Here is a 24,424-nt window from a genome sequence, read left to right on the forward strand (position 1 = left end):
ACGATGTATCTATCCTCTTTTTTTTTTGTAAGTAAATCACAAATGCGTCATAAAAACTTTTATACATCAATGGGCCAAGAAGAGGAGAATAGATGGATGATAGCAAAACCAACTCGACCATCATCAAACACAGCGCCAGCCACTTTGAAAGCTGTTGGCCAACAAAGTCCTGTGAAAATGGAAAGAAACAAAAACAAAAAGTAAAAGAAATGGTAAGAGGCGAAACCCGAACGGAAAAGCACTTGAAAACATTTTGCAATGCCCAGTCGCATTGCCATCCCCCATCCGCATCGTCTCTTTTTTTTCCACTAGGGGGTCACTAGTCAGGGCATGCAGACATGCTTTTTATTGCATTGCATTTGCCTTAACATTATCATTTTTTTTTTTTCCTTTTCCTTTTCTTTTTCTACTCTGTCTCCACAAATTGCAATGCTGCAACATCCATCCCCAAGATCCATCCCTAGCAACTGCAACCCATCAGCCTCAGCCTCAGCTACAGCTACAGCTACAGCCACAGCCTCATTTGTTGATGGATTAGTCAAAGTGCAGTAATGTCAGGGAAAAAATGGTTCCGAGGTTACCCAAGTGAAGTGAAGTAAAGGGAAATGGCATTGAACAGGAGCGGCAGCAGCAGTCCTATTTCTTTTTTGTTGCCTCAAGCTAGCAATTTGCGCCTCGTCGCATTTGTTAGAGATGACAATGTGAGTCCTCGCCTTAAAGGACATTTCTTTTGCTTTGCAATACATTAATATTCTTTTAGTTCAAGTTCATTCAAAAACTAATTCTAATCGATGTGAATGAAATCTCAACCCTAGATAAGTCGATCATCTGATATTGAGGGTTCATCTATGTATCTATCTCACTTGCGTCACGCACGACGCACGACTCACGCAGTTGGCAAACGAATCGCAATTGCAGTTCACTGCTTTGCTCATTTTGGCATCATTAAAGCGGCTTTTATTCCTCTTTTTCCGTGCTGTGCTTCTGCTGCTGCCTTGAAGTTTGCCTTTTCTTCATTTTTTTGCACGCACAGCTCAGAAATTTTTGATTGATGATTGAATGCAGCAGTCAGCCAGGCAACCAAGCTGCTTTTGGGATGAGCAACAGCTGCTGCTGCTGCTGCTGGTTACTGCCTCAATTGCTGCTGCTTAATGATTAAGCAAAAGGCAATGGCAATAAATGTGAAGCACACGGGGAGAGCAAGAGGGCGAAGGGAACGAAAAACGTTCATACATAACTTCAAAGTTTGCTTCATTTCTGAGTTGAGTTGAAAGAAGAAAAAGAAAACATTTCTTAATGCCTTTATGTTCATACAAACACTCATATAAACATATATAAATGAAATTTAATTTTAAACTCGACTCGACTCTCATGACTGCCCACGCTTAAATATACATACATACATACATAACATAAGAAACATATATATTTCTCAACATTATACCCTGTAGCCAGCACATAATGGCACTAAAAGGTATACCAAGCTCCAGAAAATTGCACAAAATCGTTAATCTATGAGATGAACAGAGTTTCAACGGGAAATTTAGTGGTCAAGAAAAAGGATGGCTAATGTTCTTCTGTCCTACCTCTTTGGAAGACTGGGTATCAACAAGTCTTTATCTTTTTGAGTCTGATATTGTGTTTTTTTTTTATGGCCTTTGGGGTAGATTTTTATTGTGTAATTTTGCAGGCAAATATTTTGATTGTGATTTTTGTACTTCTTTCATTCGCCTTGAGGCTTGGTTAGCAAAAAAAAAGGAACGAGAGAACATTTTCTTCAATATTTGCATTTATCTAAGGAAAATATTCAAATAAAATACACATTGAGACATATATTTGTTAGGTTTAAGGCACACTAATGAATCTCAATTATTATAATTTTAACTATAATATTGAAATGTGTTCCTGGAATTGCCCTCCTTTTCACTCTCTCTCTCACTCTCTTTGTGTCTTTATCTGTGAATTTTATACGAGTTTTGTTGAATACCTACATATATATATGTATACAGATGTATATAGTTGTATATAATGTCTCATTGACGTTCATTGTTGACTTTAATTACTCTGACTCTGACAGGCCACACATCGCATCACTTCAATGTGAACAATGATTTGTTCAAGTTATTGTTGTTGTAAATATATTTACATTAATTCTTAATGTTTTTTTTATACCTTGCGAAATATACGCATTTAAAAGTAACCATAAGGTGTTAATTGGCACTGCAACAAATACATTTGAATCACTCTTAACCATAACCATGTGTGTGGATATTTTTGGGTCTACCTCAACCTAGAAGAACTAAACAAATGCCGAATTGACTATACTCTCGACTATACATTTTGCCATCTCTTTGCCTTTCTTTTGTAGGGTATTTACTGAAATTGCCATGACTCAGCTCAGACACACTCGAAAAGTAACCACAGGAATGTGGCCAATATTCTCCCTCCTCTCCTCCCCTCCCTTGTCTTCAAAAGAGAACGGAACGAGGAAAAAGTGTTGCAATTCTTTTGGGTTTCCTCAACCACCGCCAACAACAAAACTTCTCTTCCACTACACTCCCACAAAAAAAGCAAAAACAACAACTCAGAAGCTTCTTACCCAGCCAACTCAAGTGTCAAATTATCTAAGCAGTAGCCTCAAGCTTTGTGGTTTGGTTTCCTTTTTGGCTTTGGCTCAATTTTTGGGTTTTTCTTAAATTTTTGGGAATTTTTTGGGAATTTGACTGAGCAAATGCGTGGCTGGCTTTGGCCTAATTAATTAGTCAAATCATTTAAGCCAATGAAATTTTCATAATCACGAAGAAAATTGGTAAAAATAATGCATAATAAGCGTGTGGGTAAAATGGGTGGTGGTTGAGTGGGTGGTTTGGCGGTTGCCTAAATATTTGTGGTTTACTGTAATTTCTTAAAAGAAAATTTAAATCTTTAATAACTGACTATAATAATCTCTAAATTTGTATGCTGATCCAAATTGATTAACAATTCGTTACGATTGAATCACTTTCCCACATTAATTTGAATTGATTTTGCATACGAAACTTATTTTTGCCAAAAATCAATATTTCAATATCCAACTAGCTAACTAACTAACTAACTAGTTCTCCCTTTTAATTTAAATCAACACACACACACACACAAATATGAGGGGACATTTGGATATTTTCCCACAACCAAAAAAAAGTGTCACAACAAAACCAACACAAACACACAGAGAGAAGAAATTCACGCATATTTTGAAAACATGTTTCAAAAGTGCATAAATTAAGTCGCCAAATGATTACAGGTCACAAACAGGTAGAGGGAAATATGCTAAGCAATTCCCCCTCTCTCTCCACTCGCCATACTTTTCTTTTTTTCTTTGACATACCATTTATATATAACATGGCATGAATACCCTTCATTTGTGTTTGTGGTAAGGGTATATCAAGGTAGAGAAAATGAATCTTAGAGACCACATAGAATGATGGGGAGATTAGAGAAACTAAAAAACTAGTTCCAAGTTCTTTAGAGTCTATAACTTTTAAATTAATATGAATTGAAATACACTTTAAAGGCTCTTAAAGGTTAAAATTCTGTTCCCTAATTTGGAATTGACTTTAGACTCCTTTCTTCCTACTTCCATAGAAGATTTCTTAGCAGGTGAACAAAATCAAAGAGAGCAATACCAAAAAAGTTGCCAAATGCTAGTTATGACTAGCTAAAAGTTAATTACACCTTATTCCACCAAATAGCTAATCTCAGTTTATGTTTGAATAACAAGCAGAGTATTACAAAGTCGATTCAAGGTGAGTTAATTTGCTTTTGAGGTCAAAGTTTGGTGGGCGTTTTACACAGTACAGTAAACATTCAATAAGGAAATGAAGGAGAACTGCATATATAGTTGGGTTTCACTGTGACAAGTGTCGTGTGTGAGGGAAGCGGCAGAGGCAGGCAAAGTTGCAACGGGGGCAACAAAAATGCATTGACAAAGCGGAAATGTTGAGCAAAACATAAAATACAATAGCAACAACAACAGCAACAACAGCTGAGCAAGCGAAAAGTAAAAGCAATACCATAAAACAAACGCAAAAGCAAACGGTGATGATGACGATTAAAAAGTAAAAAAAAAAAAAAAGTCGCCGCCTGCGTTTGACTTTTGCTTTGCATATGCATGTGTTTGGGTGTGTTTGAGTGTGTGTGTGTGTGGTTTAATGACCTTGCCCAAGTTGGCTCCTCTTCTTCTGTCGTTTGCCTGCGCTATCATCCGCTCGCTCTCTCTCTCTCTCTCTCCCTCTGTTTCGCCTCACTTGGGCAGTTTTATTTTAATTTTAATTTGTTTTTTTTTTTTCTGCTATTGTGCTCCCCTGCCTAGTTGACGCCGACGCCGACGCCACGTCGACGCCACGCCATGTGGTCGAAATATACAGTGGGTTGAAATTGTGTTTTCCCATTGTACTTGAATATTAATATTTATATCTGGATTAGTAAAACTTGATGACATTTACATATATACAAAATAAGCAGCTATCCTACTAACAATTAGTACCTACTTCTAAATTTAAACAAAGTGCATGTACTTTGTTTATAAACGAAATATAAAAACTTCAACTTCTTGTTGACGCAAACCAAATCCTCAAATGTCCTTAGTCGTTTAAACACTTTTTTTTAGTTGTTAAGACTTAAAGACCTTTTAAAATAAGGATCTTTTTAGCTAGCCATATTCTGAATAGATAAATAATCTTTGAAAGTTCGAAAAAAAAAAGGTTCTGAAAAAGTGATCTATTATGATCTAATGGTCAGTTTGGGAAACTATCAAGCTCTCAAAATTTTTAGTAATATTTTCGATCTACTGTGCAAATATATATAGGGAATAAGTTTGAAGGAGACACATCCACCCATCCAGATGGGGAGAGGGGCTCTCTGGGCAGAGGCGTGCGTTAAAGACGAAGACGAAGACGAGACACTGTCAATGTTTCTGTTTTTATTTTGTGGGTGTGCGTGTGTGTGTGTGCGTGTGGTTGCGCCTAATTTTAATTTTATAGGCGCTTAGCACGCCCCGGTCTCTTGCAGCCACCGCCCCCGCCCACTCACTCATTTGGTTTTTATTGGCAGAAAAATGTTTTGTTTTTATTTAGAAACTATTAAAAGAGAATTGTGTCAAGTGTAAGTTTTATTTAAATAAAAACCGAATCCCCTTCACCTCATCCACCCCCCTTAACATTTTTTTCTTCTTCTTCTTCATTATTCTATTCTCTGTCTGTGAGCCAAGTTAGTTAAGGATTGTCGTCGTTAAATGGTCATAGAGAAATAAAAATCAAAAACTGAAATTTATTTTCCCATGTCACTTTTTCTTACCAAAATAGTTAGCACTTGGTATTGGCCGTTTTTCCTTTATGGCCTTATCATAATTTATGACCCTAATACACACACACACACACACATACACTGAGACGGAGATACTCACGCAGCAAAGTCAATGACATGTGGGCGGTTGGGCGGATGAGAAAAAGTGGTTTGGGAAAAATGAATGAAAATGTGACGCAAACACAACATAAAGTAAATATTTCATCTCATCTTTTTGTTTTGGCTCTTAGCAACCAACTGGGGAAATGGCCAATATGAAGCAAATGGGAAAACGAGATGAAATGGATTGATGGGGTGGCAGGCATTGTTGAGTGGGTGGGGTAGGAAAACAAAAGAAATATGACTAATTAGTTAGACACAAAGAGATTAAGAGTATAGAGATCCTAAAGCTAGTTAAGTTGGTTAGTTTTCGAGAATGAAATTGGGACTAGAAAGTTTATATAACATGGCCTTTGAGCATTCGAATTTTGTTTAGGGGTCAAGAATTTGAAATGACATTTTTATGTTTGTCTGATTTTGATAGTTTTCATGACTTAAATTACCATAAAATTTAACGACTTAATAGAAATTCATATGTACATATGTATGTATTTGATAGAACCATTTCTTTTAAGCCAATTCAAGTTCAATGCCTTTTTGTACTTGTCAATAAAAATATTTCGTACTGTTATCAACTAAGGAAATCTTGCACAATTTCCTCCCCTTCTCCTCCTCCTCTGAGAGCACATCAGTGGCAATTGCTCAATGGTCGACAGTTCAGTTATCGTCAAAATAATGATCGTTGCACGATCATCATGATGATCAGATCCATTGGAAATGTTTTCATTTCTTATCTTATCCGACGACACATTGAAGATATATGTATATGTAGTGGTGTGTGTGGGGTGAAGGAGCTAGAGGGAGGTTTACCTAGCAAACAAACAGGCAATGCATTAATGTTATGTCCGCTTTCTAGGCCAAATAGACAACACTATGGGAATATATATGTATATACATACATTCAGATAATACTTCTATATATATATAGACAAACAGAAAACGTATTTCAATTCCTATTTCTATGTCTATTTGTCTAACACAAACTGTGGAAATGACTAATTTGGTTTTGATGATGATGATTTTTAGTGTGTGTGTGAGAAGGTCATTGAACTTTAATAGGGGGGGAGCAAAAAAGTCACTGCAGCTACTGCAATCAATACCCCCCCACGTCATCTTCTCCCACACAAATCAGGAGAAAGAGAGAGATAAATAATATCTAAAAGTATTCTCCACATTGTCTATACGAAACGATTTAACATAAATATTAAAGACTTAGATTCAGATTTATCAAACCGGAAAAACTTTACAGAAAAATGAAAGGAAATAAGTTTAAATTTTGAGTAAATTTTTTACCCTCCTTGGAGAGAAGAGAACCCCAGCACCTGGGACAACTTTGTGACAGTGAATATAAAATTAACGCTAGAGGAAATAGAAGCAACAGCAACAGTAGAGAGAGAGAGAGAAAAGGGTGAAAATCTACCTTGTTGTTGTTGCTTGTCAAGAGAAAAGGCAAAAGAAAAAGAAACTTGCCTGGCAGCAATGCAGAAATGACATACGACGACGCACAGAGCAACACAAAAGAGACAAAATGAAAATGTGCAACCTTGACAAAGACAACAACAACAGCAACAACAACAAAAGAAAACCAATGACAAGAACCACCAAGAGTTGTCTCTATATATCTCTTTGTCTCTCTCTCTATCTCTGGTTCTATATATTCTATATATGCCTTTGTTAGCTGCTTATTACTTTTGCCTGTTGTCAACCATTCAACCAACCAATGACATATAAAAAAACGTGCACTTTTCTTTCCCCTGACCTCCCCCACACACAAACATATGTCTATACATATGTATATATATACCACACCTTGCAAGATTGACTAATCAATTGGAACTCAGAGAGAGAGAGAGAGAGAGAGAGAGAGAGAGAGAGTATAGTCCTTCTTTCTATTCAATTATTCACCTTTAAATTCATTTAAAATTCAAAGTGAAAATTGATCAAGTGACTGAAACTTCAATTTCAATCGGCCATCATTCGCAGCACATAAAACTCAATGACTAAACCAGTTCTCTATCCCATCTACTATGTTTGTACAATCTCTCACCCACTTTCCCCTTTGATTTCTTCTTCTTCTTCGTCGTCGTCGTCTACCATAACTAGTATCAGGATTTTTAGCTTACCTGCAATGAGAAAGAGAAAAAAAAAACATTTGATTAATCAATAGTTTCTGGTTTGCATTTTAGTTTATTTTTTATTTTTTTTTCTATAAATTATTTTTATTATTATTATCAAAGAGCCGACAGATGGAAAATGTGTCATAAATTAAAATCAAAAACCCAAAAACCTCCACACACACACACACACACACTTGGAGAGAGGGTGAGATGAAGGCAGGCAGAGGAAACAGGACAAGTGCCCGATTTATGTTCACTATTTATGTCCATTTATGCAACAACATATTTTCAACACACACACACACAACACACACACACTCAAAACTAGTTTTGCAATAGATTTTCGGTCATTTTGTTAAATGTTTTTAATTATTTGCTGCATTTATGATTTTAATCTTTGCTAGAGATTTTTAATTGTGCCACTCTCAACACATTCTCAATACTCGATTAATTAGATTTCGATTTTCTTTTGTTTTTTTTTTTTCTATTTTTATTTTTTATTATGATTCTTGAATGAAATATTAAATAATTGGCTTTCAAGGTTCAAAAACGGTTTAAATATACATTGGAAATATGCTATGTGTGGGGGAGTAAAGCAAATGGCACACCCTCATACACACACACACACTAAAAATGAGTCTAAAACACACATCATCAATTAAGCAAGCCGCCAAAGTGGGCTGAGTCAAACAGACAAAATGCATTTACAAATCAAACTGAAATACCCTTTCTTCTAATGGGCATATCAATATGGCCAAAAATCAATCACTTGGCCATAACTAGAAGAAATGTCATTAAAACTAATCTCAATGCAAATGGGCTCACAATTGGCTATTGTTTGGCAAGGGTATTCAAAAAGTCGGTATTAACATTCATTAATTTAGCTTTCTTCCTCTCTCTCTCTCTCTCTCTCTCTCTCTCTCTCTCTCTCTCTCTCTCACTGTATGTCTGTCTTCTTTTAAGCTTTTGTCAGCGACCACAAAAATGAAATAAAATCGATAAAATGTTCTTCCTCCGCAGACACTTTGTTGAGAAGGGGGGATAGAAACAGAGATAGAGATAGAGATAGAGAGAGAGAGAGACAGTAAAAATGATTAATTGCAATCAGAAATTTTTCGAGGGAAAGCTGGAAAGATGTTCAAATTTTCGTATGTATATACATATAGAATTTCCATTGTATTTGTCTAATCACTGATTAGTTTTCCAATCACTTTGAGAGCGAAATCTTGTTTGCTTTCTATGCATTTCCTTTACAAGCAAAAATTTAATTAATAATAATAATAATAATTAAATTGCAAAATTGTGAGACAGCAGAAAAGGCAGCAGCAAATAAGAAAAGGAAACGGAAGTTTCACACACACACACACACACACACAAAGACGAGAGAGACAAAATTTAATTGAGTCTTGAGAACCTAAAGGCGAAACCAATTTTAAGGATTTTCATCAATGACAAATAAAAGACAAAACAACATAAAACCAATTAGGATAACACTTGAAGTAAATTTCAATTCATTTCCATGAAAACTCGAAACAATTTTCCAAAAGCAGGAAGTCATCATCCGTCGAACGTGTCTGGCATATTAGAATTGTACAAAAATAATTCACGAAATGAATAAAAAGTAACCAAAATGCTTTCCATAGATATGTATGTATGTATGTACATACTGCCGGAAGGTGACAAAAGAAGAGAGTAAACCTAGAGGAAACAACAACAACAACTACATAAAAGAGGTTGTAGTTAAAGTCAGCAATCAGTTATCTCAACTAGGTACAAACCGACAACAAAACTGACACGCAAATGGCTTAGAACTGACAAACAGACCGACAACCGACAGACAGACAGACAGACAGGCAGACAGACAGACAATTTTGCCAACTGTCTACTGACAAACTGGAATTTGCCATGTAATTAGACTAAAGTAAGAAATTTTGTTTCATTTTCTTTTTTGGTTAACAAATAAGACGGAGAATAATTGGCACTTTCAAGGGAAAACTACACCAAATAGTATACATACATACATATATATATATATATGTATATATCTATATGTATGTATGTGTGAGAGAAAGGTCTCTTGGCACGTTTTCTTCTCAACTGTTGAGTTATTAATGTGGCTATATTTTCTGATAAATTGCCCTTAAAAATGTCTCAAAAACATTTTCGTTTAATGTGCGGCCTTAAATCAAATCACGAAAAATCTCTAAGAGAGTTCGCCTGAGCTTGTGTGTGTGTGTGTGTGAGAACAAGCAACATATAAAACACATGTGTACATACTAAAGAGTATGGGGGGGGAGACAGAAACAGGGGAAGCATAAATTATATTATAATGTCAAGTACTTTGGTACTGTATGCCTAATGGCCCAACAAAGTATCGCCTGAAAATTTCATTTGAAAATTTATCAAACAATTTTGGAAAAAAAAAAAGTAACAAATTTTTCCATTTTCTATTCGAAAGCAAACAGAGTTGAAGCATAAATAAGTAAAACAAAGAAAGAGAATTTCTAGAATTATTTCGAATGTTATTAAAGAAACCACAAAAACCTTCTTAAAGGTGAAAAATCATCGATCAAAGACACTAGAAAGAAATTTGATCCTGGAAAAACTGAATTAAACGTTTGCAGAAGGAAAAGAAAACTCCAACACTCTGTTTGGACATTTCTCTAAAGTCTCTAGGGAAATGATTTTGATAATTGATGCTTGGTTAGTTAGGGGGTCATCATTTGATGATACATACATACATATTTGTATTTAGAATTGGGCAAAAGGCAAAGTAGTAACAAACATTAGAGCAATAAACTTTACTTTCCAAGCGACAGCCAGGCAATACGTAAGCCAGTTGAATATAGTCAAGTCTCGGGGAGTTGGTTGGAGTGGGGCGTGTCCATATCGTTTATGTCGTGCAATGACCAAGTCAAGTTGAATAAACCCCACACACTAAGCGGAGCTAAGTCAAGTCAAACCATAGAGAACCTGAACGACGACGACGACGATGACGATGACGATGACGATCGCCACACCAACTGCTGGCTGCTGCTGCTGCTGCTGGACAAGGCCTAAAGTTGATAACCTTGAGAGCATTTTCATGCGAAAGTTCAATGAATTTTTAGTTTTTATTTCCATGTCTCTAAAAAAAACAACAACAACAACAACCAGAAGAAGTAGTTATAAACTAAGAAATGAGAGGGATATAAGAGAGAGACAGAGAGAAAAAGAGAGACGTTGAGAAAAGTGAAACAAAAACCAGACTAAACATTGTCGGATCATGATCATCATGATGATGATGATGATGATGATGGAGCAGAAAAATGCGGGATACGGGCCAACAGCAGAAGCTGAGAACCAGTTCAGCAAATGGACACAAAACTGCAGGCAAGTGTGTGAAATCGATGCGTATATGCGACGACGACCAACGACAACAACAACAACAAGGTCTCTTCCTTTATCTCATACACCAGCACCACTAGCACCACCATCATCTAAGGCAGCTTCTTCCTCCATCGTTTCCATGGTCCTCTTTCTGCTTGTGGCTCTTCTGTTCGACTTGGCTCTTCTTGAAGCTCATGAAATGCGCAGGAAATCAATGATTCGGTTCGGTTTCGATTACCAACAGACGTCGACAACGACTACAGCGACAACAGCAACGACAATAAGGATGATGATGATGATGATCGTTCGTTTGGCAACATGTTGCACGCAACAAATGTTGCTGAAAGCATTTGCCATAAATTAACTCAAAATTATAGACAATTATTTACGTGTATTTAACATTTCTGATCGAACGCGGCATAGAATCGAAGCCAAACCAAGTCAATGTCAAGAGTTTTACTTGCATATTTATTGGGGCGTTTTTTTTTTGTGTTCTCTGCATTTTTAATTAAGCGATTTGTCATTGAAAGAACTAAGGAAAACAAAAAGGGCGGCTGGCGGTGAGCCTGGATTATTGATTAGCGAGTTTTAGTTGTTTCTTGGTCAGTCTGTGTGTGTGTGTGTGTGTGGTTTCTAAAAATAGATTATAACCAAGAAGGAGAGGGGCGTATCTTGGGGTGACAAGCCAATTATTATCCATTAAAAATTGTTAAAGGAAAAATTGAATTTCCTTGAGAATGACCCATGAGAAGAAGGCCATAGGAAAACATATGATCAAACATGGGGCGGTGGGCAGGGGGAGGGAGGTACATATGTAGATGTTAAGGACTAAGATTATTGCCAATTATTGTTAAATAAAGAAAGTGTTCTTACACTAGAAATAGATATGGCTTAAGCGAAATTCATTCAATTTTTTATTTTGTCAAAGTTTAATCTCGAAATCTTCAAAATATTTTCAAATTTGATAGAAAAATATTAGCGTAGCTTTTGAAAAGAATTAAACCACACAATATTAATCATAGTCTTAATAATTTTCATGGTTTTCATTGTTTTCTTCTTTTCACGATTTGGCTTCAAAGTTTATTCATGTAATTTGAGTGCCGTGAAAGCTGTATAAAAGATACTAAGTATATACACATAAGACCCGCACAACTGTGCATAATTTAATATGAATATTATACACACACAGAGAGAGAGAGAGAGACACACACACACACACATGCACACCATATGTAGTGTGGCCTCAACGATCCTGCCCCTAATGACAAAACCCAAGTGCAGCACTCAACACTTTTAGTGGCAATTTACAGGAGCTAACCACAAAGACTGGCAAGCAAACAGCAGACACATAGACAGACAGACATACAGACCCAGAGACAGAGGAGACAGAAAAGACGAAGGCAAAGATAGGGCCGGCCATAATGATGACCACAAGCAAAGTTGCTGTTGCCTTTTTGCTGATTATGACATGGACAACAGATGGACACCAGTTGGTTCGACTTAGTTTAGTTGCTTAAAGTGGAAAGGGTGAGAAAAGCCAAGCCAAGCCAAGCCAAGTCTCTTCTCATCCCATTCCCCATTCCATTCGCATGCAGATGATGTGAAGTGCAAATAATTATGACAAGGGGGGCGAGGGCCAAACGGAAGCAGCAGCAACAGCAGAAAAAACACAACACAGAGACAACAAATCTTTGCACACCTGCAAAGGAAAAGAAAAAAACCCTATATATATGTATATATGTATATATTTGAACCTATATAAAATAAAGAAACAAAGTGCAACACTTGAACTTTGCTGCAGCTGCAATGAGCGGAGGTTGCAATCAAGACAGTCGAACCAGGAACCAGCGGGGAGAGCAAGTAAAACAAAAGGCGAGACATTGAGTCAGCTAACAACACCAAAAACAAAAAAGAATCAGTCAGTCTGTCTCAAAGACAGTTTTTTTTTTTGTTATACCCTGTACAGGCCATAAGAAAAATAAGGTTTATTAAGCTCTTAACACACATTCACAATCCCGCCCCTTTGCATTTTTCTCGTTTTTTTTTTTGTGATTCTCATCAAATGATTTTGATTTTCTCATCCTGACCCATTTCTGTCACTTTAATAGACTTCAACAGGGAAATTACAGTAATAATATTTAGAAAATTGTTAATTTTTAATTGATGGTTAGTTAGAAGCAGACTTTATGAGGCTCTCCTGTCGTTCAAATTATCCTTTGTACAAAGGACTACTTATATTTGTTGATATTAAGAAAAAGTGAAACAATTTGTTGCAAGTTCAGTTTAATTTCATAAGAGAGAGAGAGAGAGAGAGAGATCAAAATTTTAATGATGCTTCTTGTTTAAAGAGCATTCACAATTCGTTTCATTTGGCATTTGGTTTTGCTTCTCCTTAACCACACCTACTTCTTTTACTTCTTACAGCGATTATGAAAGACAATCAGCTGGGTTAACTTGTTATTGTTGTTGTTACTGCTGCTGCTGCAGCAGCAGTTGGAGGTTTGTAGGGTAATTGACAACCAACGGCTGGCTGGCTGGCTGACTGGCTGGCCGACTGCCTGTTCGAAGTAGGCAATAAATGTGGCCAGTGGAGCAGCCAAGCGGCAACAGAGAAAAACAAAAAATGTTGAAAGAAATATAAAGCCAACAAAAAAAAAACCAAAAGGTATTTTAATGTTACCTCTTGATGGCGGGATTGATGCGGATTTTTATTATATTTTTCCACTGCCCTGATTACCAGACAAATGTGTTGAAAAACAAAAGGCACCTCAAATCGTGAGGCAGGCCAAATCAGTATCTTGCCAATACGTTGACTAAATCAAAACATTTCTGGGCCATAACTCTCAATTCCACTAATTTGAGTTATTCTTTTATATTTGTATTATAAACCAAGTTTGATTTAATTTACTTCAAGGCATTCTTAAATGCGAACAAAATCTCATCATCCAACCATCATGGAAGAACAAATGTATGAAAGGTATGTAAATATGTAGATACCCATACATAATTACATTTGCCCTTCAACCTGAAAAACTAACTAATAACTACACAAGCCAGCAGTTTCAGGTTGACCTTTAAGGGCCTGAGAGAATTATAATGCTTGATCTTTACCTACAAAAAAAAGGGGGAAAAAAAAGTAATAGTCAAGAGTCAAGTCAGGCCAGAGTTAAGTTAATAATAACCTTTTGACAAATTATGAAACCAAAACGAAACGTCAAATCAATTAGCCATTAATAATATTTTTTTTTTTCTATTTTTTTTTGTGTTGTGTTGTGGTTTTATCTACTTCTATTTCTTGCGGGCGCCCTTTTTGGGGTCTTCTTTAGGTAATGTTGTTGTTGTTGCTGTTGTTTTAATCATTAAGACACGAATTTAACCGCAGGTTAAACAATTTATTGAAGAGAATCTTCTTTTAATCAAACTTGTTTGCTGCATTTTCAATTAGCAGTTAAAGCTGACAAGCAACGATGATGATGATGAGGATGGGGATGGTGATAAGGTGCCCGGTTTGAGGGGCGAATGAAAATGGTGGAAAAGTTATCACCCAACACCGCAAGAAGAATATGCAAATGCAAACACACCAAAAACAAAAATATCCTTCTCTATCTCTCTTCGTCTCTCTCTCTCTCTCGTTCTATTTGTGTTTCTCTCTCTCTGTCTCTGTCTCTGAATGGCTGCCACAGTTTCATGGCCTGCCGCAGGCCAATTATGCGAAACCAAGCTATAAGGAGGAGTCCATAAACGTTCCGAGTTGACTGCGTGTGGGTGTCACTTGATAGACAGGTGATAGACTGACAGACAAGCAGACAGAACCGATGAATCGCAGGGAAACACGAAAGGAAGCAAAAATCCTTCGACTCTCATCAATTTGTGAAGAGAATTCTTATTAACCCATCCTATTGGTATGCATTCATTCTTCCTTCTTCAAATATATATAAATATGTATTCCAAAGTTGACATATATACTTTCGATGTTCCAGATTTAAAGTTTTAAGCGATTTTCATTATCAATTCCATTTTCTTGCTCCCCATCAATGCTTGAGTCCTCGATACTGTCTGCTTCTCAATGTGTCTCTGATGGCATCTTCCTCCTTTTGCTTCATTTGCTGCTGTTGCTGCGGCTTTTGCACGCAATGCGCCATGACGATGACGACGACAACGACAACGACGACGTCGACTATGAGGATGACAACGACAAGTGTCATTATATCAAGTGACTTCCTTTTGGCCAAACTACGACAGAGAAACCCCCCTCTCTCTATCTCTCTCTTATGCATCTCTATCCATCCCGTCCATCCATCCTTGTTCATGTCAGAGCCAAAGCCTTTGTATTTGGAGGCGCGCAATGCCAACTTTCGAGTGGCTTTTGGGCCATGCAGCTCCCGTTTCTCTTTCCCAAACTCATATTTCTTGGCCCTCCACCTCCCTGACCCGTTTCTATCTGTCTGTTTTTGAAGTGTTATGCGATTTTACATTATTGGCTCTAACTCTGACTGACTGACTGACTCTCTCTCTATCTCTCTCTTTCTCTGTCGCTGGTGATGCTGAGTTCTGGTTCTGGTTTGGTTTGGTTGCTTAACCAAAAACCCTCCGCCCCCCCCGTCCTGCAACCCAACCCATTGGTTTTTTAGCTTGAAGCTTTGTCTGCTTAGATAGTTTTGACGTAGTTTTTCTCTTCTCACTTACTCACTCACTGCCCGCCTTTTTGTTCGTATAGTTTGATGTTGGTTTTCCTTTTTTTTTTTTTTGCATATGCTAAGGTTGGTTTTCTTTTTAACAGAGTCGTTGACGTGCTTGGGTATAAACAGATATATATGTATACATCCACTTGACTCAATGTATTCTGACGGCTTAGCAGGTTGCACTTCGGCTGAGACAAAGAGATAAAGTCAATCCATTTGGATGAGAAACAACTTTTCTGACTGACTGTAGTCAGCACGTGCAAATCCCAAATCCTTGTCCTATGACGCATGCAAGTCTCAAGTTTTGAATAAAACTTAAACTTGGGCAACAATAAATCGAATCATTTATCTATATACAAAATGCTTAAAGTCAACGTTCAGTGATTATTCAATCGAGTTGCATTAAGTTTAAAGCACAATATATAACTTGTCAATAGGGATAAAGAGAACTTCTCTAAGGATATTCTATATAAGCAAGTTAAATCTTTCAATGCTTGTCCTTCAATTCTGTTCATCTAAAAAATGTCATTAATTTATTGTTTCTAACAATTTGATGAGTTGAAATACCCTTTTACCCATTAGAGAGAGAGAAAGAGAGAGGATATTAAACCAATCTAACTAACCAATTCACATTTAATGCACTTAGTATATTGTTTTTCTACATATGTATGTTTGTCTCCTCTATATGGGTATATATGCATATCAGCTTCTGTTTCTATACTTTGCCTGCTCCCCTGCTCCTCCTCCTCCTGCCCTCCTCTCCTGCTCCATCTCACCCTGCATTGTATAGAGTAGTCTCTCTGTTCATACTTGCAATTTATGCACATGACATAAAAACGTGCTCAAAGTATTTTTTTCTTCTTTTTCTTTCTGTTTGTTGTTGCTTTTGTTGTCATTATTTATACAAGTTTGTTGTCTAGAGGAAGAGAGAGAGAGAGGAAGAGAGAATCTACTTCTGTTTTTTTCGTCTCTCTGTGTTTTTCTTCTTTTTTTTTTTTTTTTGTTTATTGTTTATCATTTTTGTTAGCTTTGATTTCATCTCTTTGTCTAATTGAAATTATAAGTCTAGAACAAAATTTTCTAGAGAACTAGAACTTTATATACAATATATGTATATGGCAAAAGGTAGGCGGCGGCTGACTGGCGCAATCCAAGAAAAAAAAAAAACTGGGTCAAAAGTTGGAAAAATTATAATAGAAAGAAAAGCGTAGAAAAGCAGGCAGCAGCCGCAGCCGCAGCAGTCGTCGCCACAGACAGAGGCAGCCACTGTGATGTTGTTGCATCTACTTCAGACTGACTTCCCAGCATCGTCCACAACTTCGCCCTCTCGCCCTTCTGCTTCTGGTTTTTCTTACGCACCTTCCATCCAACTCTTTCTCCCGTGTGCACTTCACTTTAAACTCTTCACTTGTGGCTGAGTTTTCTGTTTATTATTTTTTTATTAACTATTTGTTTATCTTAGTCAAAGGGAAGGGGCATACAAATATCCCCGAAAAATACTGGAGAAGTGACTTTAGTAGTCTTCTTTAAATCTTCTTTCAACTTTGATTTAATTAGGAATTTTGAGAGAATTTTAAGCTTGAAAATAATTTGCCATGGTCTATCTGAATGTCCCCTCTCTATCTCTCCCTCTTTCTCTCTCTGTTGCCGCACCTATTTTTGGATTTTTTGTTGGTTGCTAAATTTGTTCCCATCGCCATCGCCGACACAACAAGGTGTTAACTGCACAATTTTATGCAAATTAACTCAACTGATGCATATCAATCGAATCAACCGACAACAACAACAACAACACACACACACACACAAAAAAAGGCTAATTGCATTTTAAAAACAATTAACTAAAACAAAACAAAAAGAAGAGATAGACACAAAGCCGCTCCCAATGAAAACTAATGACTAACTAAAATCAGGCACGGACTAACAAATGTCAGAGGGTCGTGAAGTAAAAACTAAACACACCTACAAAAGAAACTCAAAGGATATAGAAAACCTTGGAAAACAAAATCAAATGAAAACCGGAAATGAACAGAATTCTAATTTTGACTTAACTAATTGGAGGATTGATTAAGAATTAAGGTTTTCCTAATTCCTCATTAACTTTAGTTCCTTTCTAATAAGAATCCGTCCCTGTCTAATCCATTGTTATTGATTCCATTGATATCGTGTTAATAATATTGGCTAATTACACCAACAAAAAGAGAGAGAGAGAGAAAGAGAGCGACAAAAAATGCTAACAACCTTGTGGCCGAATGCAACATTTAGCAAAGATTACAGACAAGGAGACAAACAGACAGACAGACAAATGGATAGATAGATAGACAACAAACACACAAATGTCAAAGCAAAAGGAAAAAACAAAAAAAAATTATTTGTTGTAACAATTTTTGTATGAAAAACAAATGTTTTTCATTTTAGTTGTTTTAATTTTTTTTAGCCTTTGGTTGTTGTTTTTTATCTTTTTGCTTCTTGGTTTTCTTTTTTCTTTGGCTGCATTTTATCTTTGTCAGCTGCACACACACACACACACACACACACAAAATGTTAACAACAACAACAACAAAATGTAAATAAATTTCATGCAACAAATGCAGTTGGCAGCGCAGCGAACTGTGTGCCACTAACCCACTTCAAGACAAGACAAGAAGAAAAACAAAACGATACTGAAAAGCAGAAAAAAAAAAAAAACAAAAAACTTCAACTGCAAACCAAAGCCAGAGCCAAAGGCAAAGCCAACCAAAAAGAGAAGCCAAAAGCCAAAAAGGCGAAAAAAAAAAAACACGTACAACTGACAATGGAATGGATGAAAAGTTGCAACGATATTTTTTTTTTTGTATTCTTTTCGGAAAAACCTTTAACAAATTATTAACAAATGAAGGTCTACTAATGATTGATTTTCATTGCTTCTATGATCAAAAAGTCAAATGGAAATTGCATACCCATAAAAATGGCAACAGCTGTCGGACATTGGACATTATCAAACTGTCAGTTAACTTCAGTCACTCAGAGGCCATTGAGAGACCACTCAAAAAAGATATCACAGAAACCATTTCAAATTATATAGCTTAGAGATCGGTCAGAAACCCTCTGTCTAACTGTCTGTCTGTCTGTCTGTCTGTCGGTCTGTTGCCCAAGCATTATCACAATCTGGCAATTATATGGATTTTGTTATGGGCATTGTAGTTCCCTAGGCTTGGGCATGATTCATCCATACGTACATATGTATATCCATCCATCAGCTGCTATTGCTGCCCCATAAACATATATATATATGTATATATAAATTTTTTGTTGTTTTTCTTTTCAGCTTTTGTCAACCATTTACCAAGTTTAAGCAGCTGCAAGTTGCGGACAAGTTTCTCGTTTGCCTTCTTAGCAACTGCATTTCGGTTTCAAGTGGCAGCCGAGGCTAAAAAAATCCAACAAAATTTGTCAAGAATTCGTGTTTTTTTTTCCATCGAATTCCACCCCCCTCCCCATTCCCTTTATTCAATTTGTATATATATAACAATGGTTGTCCTCTCTCCTCTTCTACTGCTGCCTTATTTCATATCCTTAATACAAAAGTCTGGCCTGTATTTGGTGGTAATTGAAAACCTCAAAAGTTTTTGGCCAGAACTATAAGATGAAATGAAATTCTCTAAAGGACAACAACTTTGACCACCAACTTAAGGCTGGCGGGATTATCTATTGCTATCTACTGTGATTAATCGCTTTAGCCTATTGATCTTCATCTTAATCTTAATTCCTTTTCGTTTTAGTGAATCTTCTTCGATCTATAGATTGAGAGTAGTATTAATCATTCCTTAATATCTTCTATTAAGCTAATGTTCAAAGTAGTTCATATACAAGAGCAAGTGATTTGTGTGTGGGTGTTAGAAAGCACAAACAAAAGCGTTTTGTATTTAGTTTCTTCTATTTATCAGGTCCCATTTCCTTGTTAAGCTAAAGAAAAGCAGACACAGGGCTTCATTTGAAAAGGATAACTAAAGCCATAATGGCTAAAAGTTTGTTAAAACGATTTAATGTATTATTATTATTATTAATTAGTTGAATAAACTAGTAATGTTTCACATTCATTTTGCTTTTCTCCACTTTTAAACCGATATTTAACTCAATTTTAATCAAAGACCCGCTAATTAAATCAAATTATTAATTTTAATAATTAAAAAGAAGAAAGCAACAACACACACACAGATACACACAGACAGATAGATCCACGTCACGTCACTAGTTGGAGTTAGTATGAATATTTGGGGTCAATTGCCTTAACCAATATTGTCATATATATAAAACAACAACAACATAAATCCATCCTCATGTATGTAGATATACTTATGTACGTGTGTGTGTGTCTTTTCTCTAATTAAAAATGTATGTCGTTGACTTTGTTGAAATGCTATTTGGCGACAAGAACGAAGTACGATGAGAGGGTGTGGGTGGGGTGGGGTGGCAAGCAAATTAAGCCAAATGGTTGGTTAGATTACACTCCTCCTTCTCTCTCTCTCTCTCCGCCATAAGAAATACGCTGAAGAAGAGAACAAGAAGAAAAAAGCTATCCTAAGCTATTTTTCCTCTGACTGTGTTATGATGTGGCCGGTGAGGAGAAGGGGGGCTGCGGTGATGGCAGGCAACAGGGCACAGGCAACGGAGGGCGTGTGTGTTTCAGGTAGTGATTAGTTGCAAGCCGTTTCTCGGCTGCAGCTCTTTTCTGCATTTTATGGCCAACAAATTTTGCATAGATAAAAGATAACTGAACATTTTGTTGTTATAGTTGTGGCTAACATTTGGTTGTTGTTGTTGTTGTTGCTGCTTCGGCTGCTGGTGCTGGTGCTGATTCAACAGCCCGTAAAAGTCAACGCTCGAAATAAATTTTCCAACTTTTTATTGTGGTTATAGAGGCAACTCATTTACCCTCCCCCTCTCTCTTTCACCCCTTCCATCTTCAACGGACTATCTCATATAATTTTAATGAGACACACACGCATACAACAAGCGGAAGGGGCGAGGGGGGGGATGCCAGTCGGTTTGGGCTGTGTGAGTGTATTCAACTTTAACTTACTACTTTAAAGATATACACACATCCATACATATATACTTATATATCTATGTATGTATGTGTGTGTGTGTGTAAATTTCCCACTTTTTTTCAACTTTAGCCACTGATCCATGAATTTGGCTGGACTTTGGATATTTGAAAAACTTACCTAGAAAGAGAATAGAACAAAACGAAATAATTAGAAATCTGGACATTTTTTTTTTTTTATCCCAAAACTAAAGTCTCAAGTGACTTGGGCAGGACAAAGAGAAAAAATACAAAACGGGCAAGAAGAGAGGGGGGCAAAAAACCAAAAATATTGTCAAAAGGGAAATATAAAAATTTCAGCAAACACTTAAAATGGTCTCAAGTGACTTCAATTCAATTGAAATGGGGGGGGACACAAAAAAAAAACAAACAAACTTTCAGCATAGCCAAATATTATAATACTCTATGTTTATGTACATATCTTAGATGAATATTATCAACCATACATTTTATATAAACTTCTTAACTAAAATTTTAACTTCTGGACTTAACTTTCCATCCGTTTTTGGGCAGATTAACGTCCATCTGGATTAACGATTTCAGATTTTAAATATTAGTTAGCTTGTTACACTTATAAACGACTCTGTCAAATTTCATCAAGATCGGGTGACGATATCATATAGCTCTTATAGGAACGATCGGTCGCAAACAGTGACTTTTGTCAATAACTTCGTTACTTTTAACGTGATTGCTTTCAAATTAAACTTTTATCAGTTTTATGTATCTATTAATGACTGTGCCAAATTTCATCAAGATCGGGTGACTATATCATATAGCACCCATAGAAACAATCAATACTTTTGTTTTCATATTTTTTGATTTTATCTTTTGTCTCTTTCTTATTGCTAAGGTTTTCTATCTAATCTTCTGAATTGAACTTAATTAATGATTCTTGATGCGTTTTTCCCCTCAAATGAATGGACTTTTCCATTTGGGCAAGAGTACTCAAAGAAATGCGCTGCGAAATTTATGCAGTGCACAAAAACCACAGAGAGACAGAAACGCGTGGGGAGGGAGGAAGACAACCGTTTTGCTCCCACGAGAGAAGGCGTGGCATATGCCTCTTAGCAGTGGGAATAAGTATACATATATGTATGATTTTCGTTTCTGTGTGTAAATATGCATGAGCATGTTGAAAGAACGCTTGAAGGACAACACACAAAACTGACTGACTGAATGACTGACTGACGTATAAACGAACTAGGTTGAATGCTGATTTGTTAGAATTTGATTCGAGTCTCGGGTCTCACCATTTACCAACCTATATGGAATCTATGTGTTTTTCGTAAGTTTCTTTCTTGATTTTTACATTTTTCCTGCACAGCAAAAGTTCAAATGTGTGTGGATGGGTGTGTGTGTTGTTGTGAGTTGTTGTTAGCCAGGAGGCTTGTTTAAACAGCTGTTTGTCAGCCAGTCTAGAGCGATAAGCCGAGGCCAACAACATAAAAGCAAAGAGACGGAGTTTTCATACACAAAGTCAACTAAAAATCTATTTAGATTAAGTAAACAAATCAAAATTCAACTAAACTAAATTCAAAAACTAGTAAGGCAAAATTGCATTTTAATATTTATTACCTGACTTTAAAAAAATTTCTTTAAAAGTTATCGTGACTTGCATTAAATTTACTTTTAAATGTAATCCATAACCTTTTTCCCATCAAATAAATCAATCAAATCAATTTAATGTGATAGTTTAAAATTTCCTCTATCCAATAATGACAACAAGAACAAATCGTTGCCCAAAAGGACGAGAAAAGGAAGATGAAGAAATATCGAAAAATCGTAACGAAACGAAAAACGAAAAATAAGAAAATCTCAATGTTCAGAGAAAACGATTCTGATTCTGGTCTTGGGTGTTGACTTGACTTTTTTTTCGCTTCAACTTTTACTGGCTGTTTGCCTGGGAATTTTCACCACACACACACACAGAGCGCGAGAGAAAGAGAGAGACTAAGAGACATGAAAATATACTCAGAGGGTGCGAGAAAATGTAACAAGGACACAAGCTGAAAGGAGATGGTTGTAGTGTGAGGGTGCCATAAGCGGTTAAATTTGAACAGGCCACCTCTTCGCATCCCAAAACCTTACAGTCCAACTCTGTCACCCGCCCACCGTCATTCCGCCACAAGTTTCAATCCAAATCTGTTCGCCCTTCTTTCCCGTCTGGCCACAGCGTTTCTTTCCGCTCTCTTTCACCTATCCACGTGTATTCCACGCGCGCCTTAGTTCTTCTTGTCGTCGTTGTCGTTGCCGTCGTTACCCACCAATTGCCACCCTTTTTTCGGTTGCCTTCGTCACTCTCGGCTGCTGCTGCTGCTCCATTCGTTTGTCCTTTGTGCGACCCCCCACATTTATACACGCCCTCCTGCCCCCCATCAAACACACACACACACACACGCATACACATCTCTACGTTTTCTCGCATGTGAATGACGCGCGCATTTTTCGGTGGTCCTTTTTCGCAAAATCCTGTGGCTAATTTTATGTTACGCATACACCAGAGCATGTATGTGTGTGTGTGTATGTGTGAGTGTGCTGGTCGTTTTTGGTAGCTCGCTAGGTCGGTCTGTCGGGACAACAAAGGGACAAACTATGTTGCCTACTTTTAAGCGCTTTACAGTCCCATGATGTTGTTTAGGTTTGGGGTAAAGAGATTTACTCTAGCCATCGACGGTGTTGGTGAGGTTAAAACAGATTTTAAAAGTATTTAGCATGGAAATTGCCAAAATCTACGTAACGACCAATGCCAAAAGGAAGGGGAGAAAGACGAGAGACGAGGCGAAACGAGATGGTTATAAGATGAAAGTCGGAACACACACATTTACAATATACAAAATTTGTTTTATAACATTAAGCTGGGCTCGGTATTAGGAACAAAAATTGCCCAAAACAAAATCAAAACTTTTACTCTCTATACAGATTACAAATTTTGATAAGATAATGAAATGAATCTAAAGAATCGATCGAAAAGACATCGACTTTGGTGCTTGAGTTAACTCTTCAAGCTAGTCTTTAGTTTGTCTCTTCTCTCTGTCTCTCTCTCTCTCTCTCTATGTCATCTCTGGACGTTTGAGCAACTGTTTTGGATGTCTTATGACCCAATAACTTGATTAAGATCATAATCGTTAAAATTACTTGAGCGCAACTATTTTTATGAGCAAATTACAATTTCCAAGTGCGCTTCTTTTCTTTTTCCCTTTCTTCTTCTCTTTTTGGGTTTCTTTTTCGTTCGTTTTTGTTTGTAGTTTTATTACTTATGCAGGCCAAGTCGCCAAGTTCAGTGTGGCTGGAGTAGAATTATTTATGTCAGCTTCAATATTCCAACAATCTTCCTTCGTTGACTGCTGCCACCAACGCCCCCACCGCTTCTTCTCCATGTTGTGATGTAACAGTCGCTTCCTCTTTTCTCTCTCTCTTTCAGTTTTGCTCTATAACTTTTGGGATGTTGCACAAGTCGCCCGGTGGATTTTTTTGGCTGTTTTTCTTCCCCCCCTCCCATACGGGGGGCAAAATTTATGCCGCTCGAGTAGTTGGTAGATTACGTTTCTCAAGGGTGAATGAGGGGAATGCGCGAAGAGAAGGGAGACATAGTAAGTTTGGGTGACCATGTGTCCCAGGGAGTTTTCGGCTTGACTTTTGTCGAGATTCTTTCGCCCTCTCCTCACTCTCTCTCTCTCTCTTTCTCGTTTCTCATCTTTGAGAAATTCACCTCGAACTTTGTTTTATTT

At 36.9% G+C, this 24,424-nt stretch overlaps 1 protein-coding gene across 2 annotated transcripts in view; it reads right to left on the minus strand.

Moving 5' to 3' along the window:
• nmo (serine/threonine-protein kinase nemo) overlaps positions 1 to 24,424 on the minus strand; it is a 70,607-nt gene that overhangs the window by 26,300 nt on the left and 19,883 nt on the right. The gene's annotated exons all lie outside the window — the stretch shown is intronic.

The sequence above is a fragment of the Drosophila tropicalis genome, unplaced genomic scaffold (assembly GCF_018151085.1).
Source record: "Drosophila tropicalis isolate 14030-0801.00 unplaced genomic scaffold, ASM1815108v1 contig_463, whole genome shotgun sequence".
Classification (NCBI taxonomy): domain Eukaryota; kingdom Metazoa; phylum Arthropoda; class Insecta; order Diptera; family Drosophilidae; genus Drosophila; species Drosophila tropicalis.